General features: G+C 44.5%; 1 non-coding gene across 1 annotated transcript; it reads right to left on the bottom strand.

The window, feature by feature from the left end:
• Positions 1-427: 427 nt before the first annotated feature.
• On the bottom strand, positions 428-559 carry LOC129459073 (small nucleolar RNA SNORA72). The gene has a single exon (XR_008649882.1). It is a non-coding gene; the product is annotated as a small nucleolar RNA SNORA72 (small nucleolar RNA).
• Between the last annotated feature and the right edge of the window lie 7,056 nt (positions 560-7,615).

Below are 7,615 nucleotides of genomic sequence, written 5' to 3'. Positions count from 1 at the left end.
AGGCTGGAGTGCAGTGGCGCGATCTCGGCTCACTGCAAGCTCCGCCTCCCGGGTTCACGCCATTCTCCTGCCTCAGCCTCCCGAGTAGCTGGGACTACAGGCGCCCGCCAACACGCCCGGCTAATTTTTTGTATTTTTAGTAGAGACGGGGTTTCACCGTGTTAGCCAGGATGGTCTCGATCTCCTGACCTCGTGATCCGCCCGCCTCGGCCTCCCAAAGTGCTGGGATTACAGGCTTGAGCCACCGCGCCCGGCGAAATTTTCTTATTTTGTTTAAACCTTCTTTAAACAAAAGTCTGCAAATTAGCACTGATCATTTGCAAAAGTCATTACATATACTGCCATTTTTCTTAAGGTTGACCAAAGATAACCTAGACTTACAGCAGTTACATAATCACACAAAATGATTATATATTAATCAGACCTGGTTTATCACCAGCATTTATAAAAACAGATGTAGGAAAAGAACTAGGTCTAGGGACACATGCATGGTCTTAATACAGAGAATGTTTAGCTTGTCCTGTCCTGACTATTACAAAATCAGTTTTGACATTCTAAAGTAAACTATTTGAGCTACAGGATTGTCATGGGCATTGATAGCTATTTTAATGATGTCTAGGCATGCTTCTTTAATTTGGACTTTTAAAAGTTCTTAATATGTATGCATAACAAAAAAGTAAGCTAAGAAGTATAGCCGGGCGCGGTGGCTCACGCCTCTAATTCCAGCACTTTGGGATGCCTAGGCGGGTGGATCACGAGGTCAGGAGTTCACGACCAGCCTGGCCAAGATGGTGAAACCCCGTCTCTACGAAAAATACAAAAATTAGCTGGGCATGGTAGTGGGTGTTTGTAATCCCAGCTACTCCTCGGGAAACTGAGGCAGAGAATAGCTTGAACCTGGGAGGTGGAGTTTGCGGTGAGCTGAAATTGCGCCACTGCACTCCAGCCTGGGAGACAGAGTGAGACTCTGCCTCAAAAAAAAAAAAAAAAAAAAAAAAAAAAGAAGAAGTATAAATAAAATGCCTTGAAGTTTTAAAAAAAGATTCTTAATAGATTATCTAGCTTTCACATCTTTTCCTTAACCTTGTCAAATAATTTTTCTTGAAGCAAACATACTAGTTATTCTGGAAAAACACTCTCCAGTCGGCTGTTGGAAGCTGTGGTGAATCGCAGCCAGCCATGATCATATTAGGAAATTTAAGATGAAGTAGTTTTCAGGTGAGGGCAGCTATACTTTTGAAATCAATATAGATTTTTCCTTTTCCATTTGCTTGATTTTTGAAAGGGCAGTTTATTTTTGAGACCATTTCAATAGTGATAACAGTTGAGATTGAATGGTATTGACTACTGTAATTCATAGAAGAGTAATACAGAAAACATTCTTTATTCACTTCAAGCAAATAATCGTAAGAATTTTATGTTATCTATTTCTTTTCTTTTTATTTTATTTTTGAGATGGAGTCTCGCTCTGTTGCCCAGGCTGGAATACAATGGCCCAATCTTGGCTCACTGCAATCTCTACCTCCTGAGTTCTGGTGATTCTCCTGCCTCAGCCTCCCAGGTAGCTGGGATTACAAGCTCACGTCACCACGCCTGGCTAATTTTTGTATTTTTAGTTTCACCATATTGGTCAGGCTGGTCTCGAACTCCTGATATCAGGTGATCCACCCACCTCAGCTTCCCAAAGTGCTGGGATTACAGGCATGAGCCACAGCACCCGGCCCAAATTCATGAATGTTTTAACTGCAAATTTACATGCACTAATTTTATATTTAAATAATACATTTTAAGTAAGAAAAATATTTATTGACAACTAATTACTGACTAGAGTAGTTGTCTGTTATTGGTGTCAAGAAATAGATGACATAAGGCTGGATGCGGTGGCTGATGCCTGTAATCCCAGGACTTTGCGAGGCTGAGGCAGGTGGATCACCTGAGGTCAGGAGTTCGAGACCAGCCTGGCCAACATGGTGAAACCCCGTCTCTACTAAAACTACAAAATTAGCTGGGCTTGGTGGCACATGCCTGTAATCCCAGCTACTTGGGAGGCTGAGGCAGGAGAATCGCTTGAACCTGGGAGGCAGAGGTTGCAGTGAGCTGAGATTGCACCATTGCACTCCAGCCTGGGCAACAAGAGCAAAACTCCGTCTAAAAATAAAATAAAATAAAATAAATTCGCCAATTTGTCCATAACTAAAGCTGACTTAGTGTGGTGGGGGAAATAATCCCTTGCCTGTTTTGTCTTCTGCCATGCTGGCCTCACTCAGTGTAGCTAGTCCTGGCCAGTTTGGGGGCATGATGTGCTGCCATTTACTCCTGTTATCTTTAGTACCACAGTGACCTCCAGTCTCGGGATCTATACACCAGACCTGTCTCCCTCGGACCCTGTGCAAGTTTCTCCCAGTCCATAGCCTTCTCTGGGCTTCTGGGTCTCACTCCTGTGGAAGGATGATCTCTCTCAGCTGATTGCCTCGTCCATGAAGGGATGTACAGGATTCTGTGTGTTTGTCCTCAGGCCCATCAGGTTAGACACTTCCCTTAAAGAGTGCTAATCTACTACATACACATCATGTTGAAAGCAGGGGCTGGGCGCGGTGGCTCATGCCTGTAATCCCAGCACTTTGGGAGGCCGAGGCAGGCGGATCGCTTGAGGCTAGGAGTTCGAGACCAGCTTGGCCAACATGGTGAAACCCCATCCCTACTGAAAATACAAAAATTAGCTAGGCATGGTGGCGAGCACCTGTAGTCCCAGCTACTCAGGAGGCTGAGGCAGAGAATCTCCTGTACAGGAGAGGTAGAGGTTGCAGTGAGCCAAGATTGTGCCAATGCACGCCAGCCTGGGCAACAGAGTGAGACTCCATCTTAAAAACAAACAAACAAAAAACCTCAAAGTACAAAAATATTTTTTATTTTTATTTTTATTATTGAGATGGAGACTCACTCTATCACCCAGCCTGGGGTGCTGTGGCACAATCTCAGCTCACTGCAACCTCTGCCTCTCAGGTTCAAGGGATTCTCCAGCCTCAGCCTCCCGAGTAGCTGGGCCTACAGGTATGTGCCACCATACTTAGCTAATTATTGGGCTTTTTATTTATTTTTTTTTGAGATAGAGTTTCACTGGAGTACAGTGGTGCATTCTCGGCTCACTGCAACTTCCACCTCCCAGGTTCAAGCAGTTCTCCTGCCTCAGCCTCCCGAGTAGCTGGGATTACAGGCGCCTACCACCACACCCAGCTAATTTTTGTATTTGTTGTAGAGACAGGGTTTCACCGTGTTGGCCAGGCTGGTCTCGAACTCCTGACCTCAGGTGATCCTCCCGCCTCGGCCTCCCAAAGTGCTGGGATTACAGGTGTGAGCCACTGCAAGCGGCCTAATTTTTCTATTTTTAGTAGAGACAGAGTTTTGCCCAGTTGGCCAGGCTGGTCTTAAACTCCTGACCTGAAGTGATCTACCTGCCTTGGCCTCCCAAAGTGCTGGGAATACAGACATGAGCCACCGTGCCCAGCCAATGTTTTGTACAGCCAGTTAAGAAATGTAATAGGCCGGGCATGGTGGCTCACGCCTGTAATCCCAGCACTTTGGGAGGCTGAGGCAGGTGGATCATGAGGTCAGGAGATTAAGACCACCCTGGCTAACATGGTGAAACCCCGTGTTTACTAAAAATACAAAGAATTAACTGGGCATGGTGTTGGGTGCCTGTAGTCCCAGCCACTCAGGAGGCTGAGGCAGGAGAATGGCATGAATCCAGGAAGTGGAGCTTGCAGTGAGCCGAGATCATGCCACTGCACTCCAGCCTGGGCGACAGAGAGAGACTCCGTCTCACAAAAAAAAAAAAAAGAAAAAGAAAAAGAAGTATAATCAGGCAGGGCATGGTGGCTGACGCCTGTAATCCCAGAATTTGGGGAGGCTGAGGCGGGTGGATCACCTGAGGTCAGGAATTCGAGACCAGCCTGGCCAACATTGTGAAACCCTGTCTCTACTAAAAATACAAAAAATTAGCTGGGTGTAGTGTCGGGTGCCTGTAATCCCAGCTACTCAGGAGGCTGAGGCAGGAGAATTGCTTGAACTCGGGAGGCAGAGGTTGCAGTGAGCTGAGAAAGTGCCATTGCACTCCAGCCTGAGCAACAAGAGCGAGACTCTGTCTCAAAAAAAAAAAAAGAAATGTAATCAAAGAGATACTTACTTGGCTGGGGAGACACCATGATCAAGAAATGTAACCAAGGAGAGAGATAGCATTTCTGATAACATAAAAAGTATGCAGGCTGGACATGGTGGCTCCCACCTGTAGTCCCAGCACTTCAGAAGGCTGAGGCAGACAGATCACTTGAGCCCAGGAGTTCAAGCCCAGCCTGGGCAACATGGCAAAATTCTGTCTCCACATGGAGACTGACCAACATGGAGAAACCCCAGATCTACTAAAAATGACCAACATGGAGAAACCCCAGATCTACTAAAAATACAAAATTAGCCGGGCGTGGTGACACATGCTTGTAATCCCAGCTACTCTGGAGGCTGAGGCGGGAGAATCACTTGAACCCAGGAGGCAGAGGTTGCAGTGAGCCGAGAGCGTGCCATTGCACTCTAGCCTGGGCAACAAGAGTGAAACTCTGTCTCAAAAATAAATAAGTAAAAATATAAATATAAATATAAATATAAAAAATAAATAAAGGCTGCTACTTTCCTAAAAATACTAGGTTTCTGATCAACTGGTGATGGGAATGGGATTAGAACGGCTGCAGGACCATTGGGGAGGGAGAGACAGGAAGAAAGAAGAAAATTGAGAGATTATCAACATTATTTATTGCTCATAAAATGTGTAGAAGCCAGGTGTGGTGGCTCATGCCTGTAATCCCAATACTTTGGGAGGCCAACATGAGCTGATCACTTGAGGGCAGGGGTTCAAGACCAGCCTGGCCAACATGGCGAAACCCCATATCTACTAAAAATACAAAAAATTAGCCAGGTGTGGTGGCGCGCATCTGTAATCCGAGCTACTTGGGAGGCTGAGGCACAAGAATCTCTTGAACCCAGTATGTGGAGTTTGCAGTGAGCCAAGCTCATGCCTCTGCACTCCAGCCTGGGTGACAGAGTGAGACTCTGTCAAAGAAAAAAAAAAAAAAAGAAAGAAAGAAAGAAAGGGAAAGGGAGGGAGAAGAGGGCCCGGTTCGGTGGCTCACACCTGTCATCCCAGCTCTTTGGGAGGCGGAGGCAGGTGGATCACCTGAGGTCAGGTGTTCAAGACCAGCCTGGCCAACATGGTGAAACTTCGTCTCTACTAAAAAATACAAAAATTAGCTGGTCATGGTGGCAGGCTCCTGTAATCCCAGCTACTTGGGAGGCTGAGGCCAGAGGATTGCTTGAACCCGGGAGGCAGAGGTTGCGGTGAGCCGAGATCACGATACTGCACTCCAGCCTGGGTAAAGGAGTGAGACTCTGTCAAAAAAAAAAAAAAAAGAGAAAAGAAAAAAGAAAGAGAATGTGTAGAGCCTGAACCTGAAAATAAACTATTTCTTCTTCTGGCAAATGTTTAGAGGAGCAGATACAATTTAGCTACACTTGCTAAAAAAGATTCTCCACAGTGAATATTCAAAGGGACATGTACCATCAGTCCTGAAAGAGGCTATACACCATGCCCCTCAGGCTAGGGAGGTACAAGTGTTCTCATAAGTTTTGTTTGCTTTTGTTTTTACAAGCTCACAGCTAACATCATGTTCTCATAGTTTTTGAATGCACTTCAAATGCACTATAATTTTTTTCTTTTTTTTTTTTTGAGACGGAATCTCACTCTATGACCAGGCTGGAGTGCAGTAGCGTGATCTCGGCTCACTGCAAACTCTGCCTCCCTGGTTCAAGTGATTCTCCTGCCTCAGCCTCCCAAGTAGCTGGGATTATAGGCGTGTGCCACCACACTCGGCTAATTTTTGTATTTTTAGTAGAGATGGGGTTTCACCATGTTGGCCAGACTGATCTTGAACTCCTGGCCTCAAGTGATCTACCCACCTCTGCCTCCCAAAGTGCTAGGATTACAGGCATGAGCCACTGCACCCCATCCACATTAATATTTTTGAATCGCTTTTGACTATAATAGGAGCTTCTCTCCATGGCTGGCCAGCCTATTATTTGACAAACATGTTCAATTCTGCACAATGAACTTTTTTTTCTTTTGGTACGGAGTTTCTGCTCTTGTTGGCCAGGCTGGAGAGCAGTGGCTCCCTGCAACCTCTGCCTCCCAGGTTCAAGCAATTCTCTGGCCTCAGCCTCCCGAGTAATTGGGATTACAGGCACGTGCCACCACACCTGGCTAATTTTTGTATTTTTAGTAGAGACGGGTTTTCACCATGTTGGCCAGGCTCTCTCAAATTCCTGACCTCGGGTGATCCGCCTGCCTCAGCCTCCCAAAGTGCTGGGATTACAGGCGTGAGCCACCGTGCCTGGCCCAGAACTCTTTTAACCATTTTTACAGCAAACTGCAGATTTAAATGGTAGTTCCTTAAAAGCCCAAACTTTGAGGTCCAAAATATTTGGGAATATCACTATATTCAGGCATCATTCCCTTTTCCAAACCTGCCCTTGCAATCATATTCATCTATGTGGCATGCCCAGATTAGAGAATCCACTAATTTCATGATTTTATCCTTTACTAATTAAGCTGAGATTTGTCCTCTTGACAAATCTGTGAAAGCCAATGAATAGTCTGGAACTCTCTGGAGTTATGTCAGGGTAGAAAAATTGATGAATTATCCCCATTCCCATCCCGACCTGTGGTCAATGGCTTTCATAGCTTTCTTTGTTCCTCCCTTCTTCCCTCTCTACTTTCCTCCCTCTTTCATTCCTCCTTTTCCTTCCTTCCTTCCTTCCCTCCTTCCTTCCTTCCGTCCTCCCTCCTGCCTTTCTTCTTTCTTTTTTTCTTTTTTTCTTTCTTTCTTTCTTTCTTTCTTTCTTTCTTTCTTTCTTTCTTTCTTTCTCTTTCTTTCTTTCTTTCTTGTCTGTCTTTTTTCTTTCTCTTTCTTTCTTTCTTTCTTTCTTTCTTTCCTTTCTTTCTCTTTCTTTCTTCTCTTTCTTTTCTTTCTCTTTTCTCTCTCTCTCTTTCTCTTTCTCTCTCTCTTTCTCTCTGTCTCTCTCTCCTAAGCAGTCATTTTCTTCAAATTATATTTTTAAGTCAAAGAATTACCCCTCCTACTCTCCATGAAAACCTGATGAAAAGGGGATTGTTATGATCAAACTATAAAAGTTAGAGACAGGAAGAATACTAGAGATTAACAGGGGTTGGGGAAAAGGGGAGTGGGGAGCTAGTCTTTAATTGGTATAGAGTTTCTGTTTGGGATGATGAAAAATTTCTGTGATTGGATAGTGGTGATGATTGAACAACTTTGTGAATATACTTAATGCTACTGAATTGTACATGTAAAAGTGGTTAAAATGGTAAATTTTATTATGTATATTTACCACGATAAAAAATGAACAGAGCCTCAGAGAAATCTGGGACATCATTGAGCTCATCAAAATACAGCTGATGGGAATACCAGAGGAGAGGAGAGGAAAGGGCAAGAAAAAAAAAATCAAAGGAAACATATATCTAAAGTGATCTAAATCTGATGGAAAACATTAATCTACA

The sequence above is a fragment of the Symphalangus syndactylus genome, chromosome 19 (genome assembly GCF_028878055.3).
Source record: "Symphalangus syndactylus isolate Jambi chromosome 19, NHGRI_mSymSyn1-v2.1_pri, whole genome shotgun sequence".
NCBI lineage: Eukaryota > Metazoa > Chordata > Mammalia > Primates > Hylobatidae > Symphalangus > Symphalangus syndactylus.
The sequence above is the reverse complement of the archived record's forward strand: the minus strand, read 5'-3'. Positions and strand labels throughout refer to the sequence as shown.